The following is an 11,933-nucleotide window of genomic DNA, read 5'->3' on the forward strand; positions in this document are numbered from 1 at the left end:
GGGGGGGGGAGGGGAGGGGGCTTATTTGGATGTATCTTATCTCATTTCGAAAACTATTTTTACTGATGATAGCAAACATATTTTTCTTTGTTTTCATCTTTTTTTAAATTCAGGTTGCACTGACACACGGTAAGCACCCAAATAAGTTAGAGTGAAAATATGTCGTTTGCTGTATCAAACAGAACACAATACATCTCCAGCACACACGCAGGCATACACACATAGGGAGATATTAGCCATGTGGCATAGGACTAGACTAGTAGTTAGCGCCTGATAAGGCNGGGGGGGGGGGGGGGGGGGGGGCATATGTTATTATTTTCAAAATAACATGACAGACAATTATCACCATAAATATTTGCTTGACCCAACGCCAACTCATTTTAGCCATTCTTAGGGATCAATCCCAAGAAAATTAATCTATGCGCAAGTCCAGACACACACGAAAGTAAAAATGGAGGAAATAACAGGTGCTGGCATTCATGTATTTACCGAGACAATCTGTTGGAACAATGACTACCGTTCAGCACCACGGGAAGTCACCCCGCAGCAAATGAAATCGACGCCAACTTCCTCACATACATGGAGACTTCCGGGTAGTGTCGGCTAACAGGTGACCGTAACTCGCAGGTAAATAGTCAAACTGCAACGTTCGGTGTGACAAGCGGTCAAGATGAATCCCATATTACTCGGAAATGAGATGTACCTGTACGTGCCTTTTACACAAGTTTACTTTTTAAAAAGATAGAAATATTTACAAGATATACGATATTGAGTGCAGAAAAATTACCGGAAGTGAGAAATATTAATCTAAATAACCGACAAATTGTTTTTATACGATACATTTAACACTTGTTATATTATATAAGACCTTTAGTATAATTCAATTGCTCCCTTCCTGTTTTAGTCGAAGTGACCTTCACCCTTGAATGCAAAACATGTTAAAATAGTTCCGCCTAGAGGTAGCCACACGTGAGGTTAGCCGGTACAGCCAGTATAGACACAAACAGATGGTCCTAACGACTGGACAACGGTCAAACAAAACAGCCCATCCCGAGATAAAATTTTAGTATATCATTCACAACAATATACAATCTTAAAGTAATATTACATTGTTTTATATATTGAGAATAAATATAGATAACCCACACATTCCCTCTCTTAAATTGCAGCCATACGTCTATGTATTAAAACGTCATTCCACAGAGATTAAGTATAACGAACATTTTGCTTACTTTTAGTTAGATGTCAGTCTCTGGAATCAAACAAAAATGGTGGAAGGTCCCTCCTTCCGGAATCCAAACACACAGACAGTTCCCGGGTATCTCTCACTACTCCAAGATATATAGGAAAAGAGAGGTATTTTCTTAAGACCCTTGGTGGCTAACCTCTCCTGCACACGCATGCAACCATGTGTATTTTTACCGGTAGTCCAAACAGGGGGTGTTTTATAAATAATCGCGTTTCAGATTGGTTGTTCGGGAAAACCCGAGCGAGTCTGGGCAAACGGTTGATAGTGCTGATAAACCGGACCACGTGCTACGAACATCTCTCGTTGCGCATCCTCGTTTCCATATTAGGGGAGGGGGTGTAAGACGAGCCGGCTTCCTCTCCCCCTCTTACATATATTCTGTAGTGTGTGTTTGTGTGCGTACCGTATTACGATTCTGGCCGTCTCATCAACATCTACTCATCGCGCGTTCCTCCGCCCTTACTACATGGCACAAGCACGCGCGTATACAATCCAGTAGGTGTTTGCTACGGTATCGGTTCTGATTGACAAACTTACATCTGTCGGTAAAGTTTCATCACAGAAGGAATATCGTCGAACATTTCACATCGATGACTCGTCTGCAATGCAATGTTTCAAACAACAGAGACGATTTTTCATCGCTTTTCCGTTGGATTAATTTTGACGGCCTAATATGCTTTTGTTTGCAAAGGCGTATAGCCGAGCCCACGTTTTAAAGGGGAGATATAAGGCTTATTATACTACTAAAGTAGCACTTTTCTAATGACTTCCGTTACATAATGAGAGGCGAAAAAACATGTTTTCGGCTTGGCTGGGACAACATAACACCGTCTACTTACAGTGGCTAAAACTCCTCCGTTCGAGTTTTCGACACTGTCTAGCTTCAGAAGATGCAATATTTGCGCAATCACGTCTCAGCGTTATGTTATCTAAGTAAAAATCTTTGGTAAACAGAACATCAGAGCTCCCTACAGGGTCGTAACACCGTCGTAAGTGTCAGCGTAAAAGGGGTCGTTTTTTCACACAACTGTGAGGTTCTTTAAGATGTTTAGATAGAAATCTGTGAATTGAATTGCCCAGTACTTGAAATACTTGATTCCACATGTGTGTACATATGTCTGGACACATATAAACACACACAATGTGAGCTAACACGGCATCATACTTCTGTAAGCCAACATCGGATCTGTAGTAAATCACCCACTGCTTTACAGTCCAATTAAAATTAAACTTGTAATTTGCGGAATTCTTATTTTAATTAGATTGACTGCTTTAAGGCGTTACATAATAAACCGTTTCGGCAATTAGGGAGGAAAGGGAACAAAGTTTGAAAACAAGTCTGTAAAATATTGAAATAATTCTCAAATGAAATCATTTGAATCGAAATTATCTTCACAGATTCTTTTTGCTTTTCAAATTGCCAGATGTATTGAAATGTATCATATGATCGCTCGGAATTACTGATACAGGGGTTTGTAACAACGTCCAATACTTTTATTAGTTGTAGTAATGTTATTAACATTCAAATATTTTATATATGCAAAATGCAATCGTGAGAACCACACGATCCGCTCAATTATATGACGTCAGACTTCCAATCTCAGTTTGAATTTTATTAACTTTAACCACATGCGTTATTTCGAAGTGGGTGTGGTCTATATCAAGACTATAGCGTCCTAATCGCATTTCCTGATCTATTGTATTCGATTACGATGTTGTCTAAATCGTGACGTCATTAACCTGGTTTAATATAAGCAGAGATTGTGATGTAGGACTGAGTCACAATGTTCTATACTTTGTCCGTAGGTCAGGTCACAGCGAGTGTCCAGCTATGGGTCACTCATTTCCGGTCCGTATATCGGAGGTCGACCGTGGGTCAGAACGATTTTACATGAGTGAGGTCAAAGCATCTCAACTATGTGTTGTCTTGGCGTTATACGTTATGGTTGGAAGCGATCGTCGAGTTTTGAAAATTATTTTGTTCAATAGTGTTATTTGTGTGTATGTTTTCGCCGAAGTTTACACTTTTAATGGTTACACTACTAAGCGATACACCTTTCTCAGTTACACTTTTAGCGATACACTTCTGTGTGGTATTATACACTCACACTTTAAGCGGTGCAACTTTTAACATAACACTTGTGTGTGGTACGCTTTTAGCCACTGTTACAGTCCCATTGAACTTACTTGAAGACCTTGGTACTATAACAGTCAGACCGCTTTCGGATAATGTGTACTTTTGATCAATATTTACCAAACGAAAAGTGTAACCCATGAATTCGGGGATTCTGGCAACATAGAAAGTCATAAATGAATTTCACCAATCCGTAGTGTCATGTCCTAAATTATTAGGGGGAAAAAACCCACACACAAGTCACAGTATTAAGTGTTAGCTTCACCAGCTAACCCCGAGGTCATCAATCAAATAAACAGTCTTCTGAATTCCCAGAAAATGATGCTATTGAGTTTAACATTTTTTGAATACCTGGAAACCAGAATTTTGGAAGATTGGGAATAAGAGATAGGAATGAAGGATCGTAGTGGGGAAGTTTTTAACCAATTCACTGCCATTGGTAGAGTGAATGATAATGTACAAATTAGTACACCTTATCAACGCCTTCTTCTGATTTATCATCTGTAATTAAATGATAATAATGGAAACATGGACACAGTATGAAATTTAAAAACATATAACAGGATTTGATGATTTACTGTACAAACCTTAGCAACGTCATAGGTTGTTGCGACACCGGTTTCCTCTTTTAAAAGTTGTCAGATCGAGTTTTTATAAATATAAACAATATCATGTCATATCACGTGTTTATGGAGAACGCAGCTTCTAAAATTAATTTTACATATATATTTATTTTTCGAACTGTTCCAAGGATTTCAATACAGGTCACGGGCAATGATGTAAGCTATGTGATAAACTTTGAAAGTAAAGAGAACCGGAAAAGAGGAAAACCAGTTTTCAGTTAACGCACACCTTACGGGTTGGTTTCTTTGCGTGCTCAAATGACACAGGTCAGCCCTTTTTCGTCCCTATCCAACTATATACTGAACACAAAGAGAGACATTATATCTCCTTTTATTCTAAATTAATTACAAAGGGATTATACAAAAGTTATCATAACTTAAACTCACACTTTTCTATACTTAAAAGAAAGAAATGCCATTTATTTGGTTAAGTTTTGCTCTAGGTAGGGTAAAGAAACATCTGAATCAGGAGCCGCTGATTGAACCAAGGACCTCTCCCACACGTAACGGATACGTTACCGATTAAGCCACGGAAGAAGATTTTGTTTAATTTTTATTAAACGAAAACAAAAACACTTTTATAATAGCATACAATACAGATACATCGTGTCTCAACAACCTTCAAGAAATAAAACCAGAATCTGTCTTTATTTTGACAGCTGGCTTACTCGCCACATGTGTCGAGGGGAGGGTATCCCTGCTCCTCCCAGACCGGTTATATCATATGGCCCAGGCTTTGCTGATTACGAAAGGCTAATTAAGATTTTGGCAGACAGCATGTGCAGGTATAATGTTTAAAGCGAACCCCAGACCCTATCGGCGATGTAGGGGGGATCTGTACGAGGTACAGAAGTCTATGAAAATCCAATTATAGGCGCGCGTGGATTGAATTAGCACTTATGTATACCAGTTATCCCCCTACAAATGACAAGAATCACCCGGGCAAGATAAGGCAGAACGATATCTGTTAATGATATTATTACTGACCCAACAACAAACAGATCGTGGAATATCTTGTTTAGTGCAGTCATTTGATATCATTATAGAAAGAATCNGGGGGGAGGGGAGGGGGCTTATTTGGATGTATCTTATCTCATTTCGAAAACTATTTTTACTGATGATAGCAAACATATTTTTCTTTGTTTTCATCTTTTTTTAAATTCAGGTTGCACTGACACACGGTAAGCACCCAAATAAGTTAGAGTGAAAATATGTCGTTTGCTGTATCAAACAGAACACAATACATCTCCAGCACACACGCAGGCATACACACATAGGGAGATATTAGCCATGTGGCATAGGACTAGACTAGTAGTTAGCGCCTGATAAGGCACTGCGAATTCCTCAAAATTGTATTGATTAATGTATATGCTAATTGTATTGATTGTATATCTATGTACTGTAAAGCGCTTTAGAGTGGCTTATGTTAGCTAGATAGGGCGCTAAATCAAATGCTGTATATTATTATATATATATATATCTCCCATTGAATGAGACCGTTGTCAAATTTCCTTTCTTTTCCTTCTTTGTTTCCATTAAGGCTTTAACAGTCTACATTTTGACAAATTTCGGCTGTTTTAGGTCCTATCCGACCCTCTTGTATTGATTGTATCAGGCATTATATTGTTAGGGTAATCAAGCAATTCTAAATTAATCAAGATTTGTTCCAAAAATGGCCACCGCAATTATAAATGGAAATTTTTTGTATTAATTGATAAATATTTCAATCACACACTCAGTAGTTCATTTTTCTATTGTAAAAAAATATGTATTAAAAAAGACGCTCGATTACCGGGGCCCCGTGTTTGTTTATTAGTAGTGGTAATCTTATTATGAATAACTACATACTTTCTGGAATCGGATTAAAATGATGATAAAAACCACTCAATCGAAGTATCTCTATATAACCTCAGATTATTTTAATTTTAGATGAGAATCGTTGACATGTATGACCTATAACCCCTATCAATAATAGATTATGTAAATTATGCAATACTGATGTTGAAAACGAATGTCATTATTAAATGGACTGTAAATACTACAGTGATCTTTAGAGTGTAATTTTTTCTAAAGCATGTATAATAGTTGCGAAGATTTTAATACTTTTATGATTGAATCAGATTGTGATTGTTTCTGTGATTGTGATCTTAACGTGTCTAATAAGTCATTTTGGCTGGACAAATTTTATTCTTAGATGTTGATATGTAGTGTGATTTTATGAATATTATGGGTTTGAAACGAAAATAAAATACTTTGAACTTGAACGTTGCGTTTCACGGATTCCTCAGCATCACAAAATCATCTGTGTTTTCCAGACGATACAAACTTTTACTTTTTCCCGTATATTTACATTTTAATTAAATCAACGATACAATGATTTTTATGGCTTCCTATGACGTCAGAATCTATTTTTTTTTAAATATATTGTGACTTTTCAAGCTGATTGCCAACATGTATGCTGATTACGTATATAACTACCGCCTTTTGGAGGTCAGAATTTGGTCAAGTTTTCTAAATCAAAATATTAAATAGGAAGCGACTACAAAACGTTTTGCCCAAGCTTGTTGTAGTTAAACGATACGGCTGACGAATTTGATAATATACAGAAGCTCATTTCTCATTGATTGGGATTTTCTAACAAGATTTATCAACATGTATGCCAAATTTTAAAAAGTGCATACTGCTGCAAAATTTTATCTTCTGTAAGATAAATCGTCTGCACAATGTTACAATTTACCCCATCTCCAAACTACAAACGATAAAAGTGGAAATTTTCGGTACAAGAGAAGAAAATCCGAAAATAAATATGCAATGCACTGTTTCGTTAGCATTGGCTCCATTCCCTTCTAATATTGATGTCTAAAGCAATTGTATCTGGACATTTAGAAGAGATTGCTTTTTAGACGGAACAGGTATACAGGTAAGGCGCCATTCGTTACCTCGCTGCTTCCCTCCTCTAATCAATTTCCTTAAGTATGTAGAAAGAGGCGGTATAACTGCTAACATATGGCTGCAGTGGCAACATTCTTATGAACTCTTAAGGTTTAAGAAGCCGTTCATGTAAACTCAACGAGGGGAATACAATGGTAGAATTGTGGAATACAGGAACCTATAGATGCACTGAGCACAAAACTAAAATTACCCACTATGCATATTCTGTTTTAATATGAAAAGTTAAAATTCCAACAGATGTCGTTAATTATTGTGATTTACATATTCTAATTACAGTGAGAACTATTATTAATCACGTTTCCTTGTCACAGATTTATGACATTGACCACACTATCCCTGGTCACAGATACATGATATTGACCACACTATCCCTGGTTACAGATACATGATATTGACCACACCTTCCCTGGTTACAGATACATGAAATTGACCACACTATATCTGGTTACAGATACATGATATTGTGGTTACAGATACATGATATTGACCACACTATCCCTGGTAACAGAAACATGATATTGACCATACTATCCCTGGTTATAGATACATGAAACTGACCACACTTATTGTGATTTACATATTCTAATTACAGTGAGAACTATTATTAATCACGTTTCCTTGTCACAGATTTATGACATTGACCACACTATCCCTGTTCACAGATACATGATATTGACCACACTATCCCTGGTCACAGATACATGATATTGACCACACTAACCCTGGTTACAGATACATGACATTGACCACACTATCCCTGGTCACAGATACATGATATTGACCACACTTTCCGTGGTTACAGATACATGAAATTGACCACACTATATCTGGTTACAGATTCATGAAATTGACCACACTAACCCTGGTAACAGATACATGAAATTGACCACACTATCCCTGGCTACAGATACATGAAATTGACCACACTATCTCTGGTCACAGATACATGATATTGACCACACTATCCCTGGTAACAGAAACATGATATTGACCATACTATCCCTGGTTATAGATACATGAAACTGACCACACTTATTGTGATTTACATATTCTAATTACAGTGAGAACTATTATTAATCACGTTTCCGTGTCACTGATTTATGACATTGACCACACTATCCCTGTTCACAGATACATGATATTGACCACACTATCCCTGGTAACAGAAACATGATATTGACCATACTATCCCTGGTTATAGATACATGAAACTGACCACACTTATTGTGATTTACATATTCTAATTACAGTGAGAAATATTATTAATCACGTTTCCTTGTCACATATTTATGACATTGACCACACTAGCCCTGGTCACAGAGACATGATAGTGACCACACTATCCCTGGTTACAGATACATGACATTGACCACACTTTCCCTGCTTACAGATTTATAACATTGACCATACTATCCCTGGTTACAGATACATGGTATTGACCACACTTTCACTGGTTACAGATACATGATATTGACCACACTATCCCTGGTAACAGAAACATGATATTGACCATACTATCCCTGGTTATAGATACATGAAACTGACCACACTTATTGTGATTTACATATTCTAATTACAGTGAGAACTATTATTAATCACGTTTCCGTGTCACTGATTTATGACATTGACCACACTATCCCTGTTCACAGATACATGATATTGACCACACTATCCCTGGTAACAGAAACATGATATTGACCATACTATCCCTGGTTATAGATACATGAAACTGACCACACTTATTGTGATTTACATATTCTAATTACAGTGAGAAATATTATTAATCACGTTTCCTTGTCACATATTTATGACATTGACCACACTAGCCCTGGTCACAGAGACATGATAGTGACCACACTATCCCTGGTTACAGATACAAGACATTGACCACACTTTCCCTGGTTACAGATTTATAACATTGACCACACTTTCCCTGGTTACAGATTTATGACAATGAACACACTTTCCCTGGTTACAGATACATGACATTGACCACACTTTCCCTGCTTACAGATTTATGACATTGACCATACTATCCCTGGTTACAGATATATGAAATTGACCACACTTTCCCTGGTTACAGATTTATGACATTGACCACACTATCCCTGGTTACAGATATATGAAATTGACCACACTATCCCTTGTTACAGATATATGACATTGTTCACACTATCCCTGGTTACAGATACATGACATTGACCACACTATCTCTGGTTACAGATACATGATATTGATCACACTTTCCATGGTTACAGATATATGAAATTGACCACACTATCCCTTGTTACAGATATATGACATTGACCACACTATCCCTGGTTATAGATATATGAAATTGACCACACTATCCCTGGTTACGGATACATGACATTGACCATACTATCCCTTGTTACGGATACATGACCTTGACCATACTATCCCTGGTTACAGATACATGATATTGACCACTCTTTCCCTGGTTACAGATACATGATATTGACCTCCCTTTCCCTGGTTACAGATACATGATATTGACCACACTTTCCATGGTTACAGATACATGAAATTGACCACACTTTCCCTGGTTACAGATTTATGACATTGACCATACTATCCCTGGTTACAGATACATGATATTGACCACACTTTTCCTGGTTACAGATACATGAAATTGACCACACTATCCCTGGCTACAGATACATGAAATTGACCACACTATCCCTGGTTACAGATACATGAAATTGACCACACTATCCCTGGTTACGGATACATGACATTGACCATACTATCCCTTGTTACGGATACATGACATTGACCATACTATCCCTGGTTACAGATACATGACATTGACCACACTTTCCATGGTTACAGCTATATGAAATTGACCACACTATCCCTGGTTATAGATATATGAAATTGACCACACTATCCCTGGTTACGGATACATGACATTGACCATACTATATGACAATGACCACACTTTCCCTGGTTACAGATACATGAGGTTACGGATACATGACATTGACCATACTACCCCTTGTTACGGATACATGACATTGACCATACTATATGACAATGACCACACTTTCCCTGGTTACAGATACATGATATTGACCACACTTTCCCTTGTTACAGATACATGACATCGACCACACTATCCCTGGTTACAGATACATGACATTGACCACCCTATCCCTGGTTACAGATACATGATATTGACCACACTATCCCTGGTAACAGAAACATGATATTGACCATACTATCCCTGGTTATAGATACATGAAATTGACCACACTATCTCTGGTTACAGATATATGACATCGACCACACTTTCCCTGGTTACAGATACATATACATGAAATTGACCATACTATCTCTGGTTACAGATACATGACATTGGCCACACTATCCCTGGTTACAGATAGATGATATTGACCACACTTTCCCTGGTTACAGATGGTTACAGATACATGATATTGACCCCCCTATCCCTGGTAACAGAAACATGATATTGACCATACTATTCCTGGTTATAGATACATGAAACTGACCACACTATCCCTGGTTACTGATACATGATATTGACCACACTAACTATCTCTGTTATGGATACATGACATTTACCACACTATCCCTGGTTACAGATACATCCCTTGTTACAGATATATGACATCGACCACACTTTCCCTGGTTACAGATCCATGACACACTATCCCTGGTTACAGATATATGAAATTGACCACACTGATATTGACCACACTATCCCTGGTAACAGAAATATGATATTGACCATACTATCCCTGGTTACAGATACATCCCTTGTTACAGATATATGACATCGACCACACTTTCCCTAGATACATGATATTGACCACACTTTCCCTGGTTACAGATTCATGACATTGACCATACTATCCCTTGTTACGGATGCATGACATTGACCATTCTATCCCTGGTTATAGATACATGAAACTGACCCCACTATCCCTGGTTACAGATACAAGACATTGACCACACTATCCCTGGCTACAGATACATGACATTGACCACCCTATCTCTGTTATGGATACATGATATTGACCACACTAGCCCTGGTAACAGAAACATGATATTGACCATTCTATCCCTGGTTACAGATACATGACATATACATGACATTGACCACACTATCTCTGTTATGGATACATGACATTGACGACACTATCCCTGGTTACAGATCCATGACATTGACCACACTTTCCATGGTTACAGATATATGAAATTGACCACACTATCCCTGGTTATAGATATATGAAATTGACCACACTATCCCTGGTTACAGATACATGAAATTGACCACACTATATCTGGTTACAGATACATGATATTGCCCACACTTTCCCTGGTTACAGATACATGACATTGACCATACTATCTCTGGTTATAGATACAAGATATTGACAACACTTTCCCTGGTTATAGATACATGACATTGACCTCACTTTCCCTGGTTAGAGATTTATGATATTGACCACACTTTCCCTGGTTACAGATACATGATATTGACCACACTATCCCTGGTTACAGATACATGACATTGACCACATTTTCCCTGGTTACAGATATATGACATCGACCACACTATCTCTGGTTACAGATACATGACATTGACCACACTTTCCCTGGTAACAGATACATGACATTGACCACATTTTCCCTGGTTACAGATACATGACATTGACCACACTATCTCTGGTTACAGATACATGATATTGACCACACTTTCCCTTGTTACAGATACATGACATCGACCACACTATCCCTGGTTACAGATACATGACATTGACCACACTATCCCTGGTTATAGATATATGACATTGACCACACTATCCCTGGTTACAGATATATGACATTGACCACACTATCACTTTTTACAGAAACATGACATTGACCACACTATCCCTTGTTACAGAAACATGACATTGACCACACTATCTCTGGTTACAGATACATG

At 37.7% G+C, this 11,933-nt stretch overlaps 1 protein-coding gene across 17 annotated transcripts in view; it reads right to left on the reverse strand.

Moving 5' to 3' along the window:
* Positions 1–11,933, reverse strand: part of LOC110456708 (filamin-A-like) — a 174,767-nt gene that overhangs the window by 131,669 nt on the left and 31,165 nt on the right. For 11 of the 17 annotated variants that reach the window (XM_021507596.1, XM_021507604.1, XM_021507599.1 and 8 more), the window contains exon 1: positions 1,233–1,467. The exons of 2 other annotated variants lie outside the window; for them this stretch is intronic. The gene's annotated coding sequence lies outside the window, so the exon portion shown is untranslated. Of the gene's footprint in view, positions 1–1,232; positions 1,468–11,933 lie in introns of those variants that run through there. 4 more of the 17 variants (XM_021507605.1, XM_021507609.1, XM_021507606.1 and 1 more) reach the window with 1 other exon arrangement.

The sequence above is a fragment of the Mizuhopecten yessoensis genome, unplaced genomic scaffold, assembly GCF_002113885.1.
Source record: "Mizuhopecten yessoensis strain PY_sf001 unplaced genomic scaffold, ASM211388v2 scaffold8839.1, whole genome shotgun sequence".
NCBI lineage: Eukaryota > Metazoa > Mollusca > Bivalvia > Pectinida > Pectinidae > Mizuhopecten > Mizuhopecten yessoensis.